The sequence below is a fragment of the Sinocyclocheilus grahami genome, unplaced genomic scaffold (assembly GCF_001515645.1).
Source record: "Sinocyclocheilus grahami isolate Dianchi unplaced genomic scaffold, SAMN03320097.WGS_v1.1 scaffold589.1, whole genome shotgun sequence".
Taxonomy (NCBI): domain Eukaryota; kingdom Metazoa; phylum Chordata; class Actinopteri; order Cypriniformes; family Cyprinidae; genus Sinocyclocheilus; species Sinocyclocheilus grahami.
This window is the reverse complement of record NW_015505768.1, coordinates 574,087-574,310: the sequence shown is the minus strand read 5'-3', so window position 1 is coordinate 574,310 and position 224 is coordinate 574,087.

The following is a 224-nucleotide window of genomic DNA, read 5'->3' as shown; positions in this document are numbered from 1 at the left end:
CTGTATATATGTGTTTTGCTTAGTTAGTTATATGTTAGATATAGTTTCATTTATTAAATCCCTTATATTCACAATTGATTGCCTCTGTGTGCTGCTCACAATTCGAAGTCACTGAATGTTTGATCCCTTGCTACATCCTAAGTTAATGCTAGTACTGTATGCAGGAAAGTTATCCTTTCTTGGCCAGGAAAATAATCTTTCCTTGAATAAATGATTATATTGTC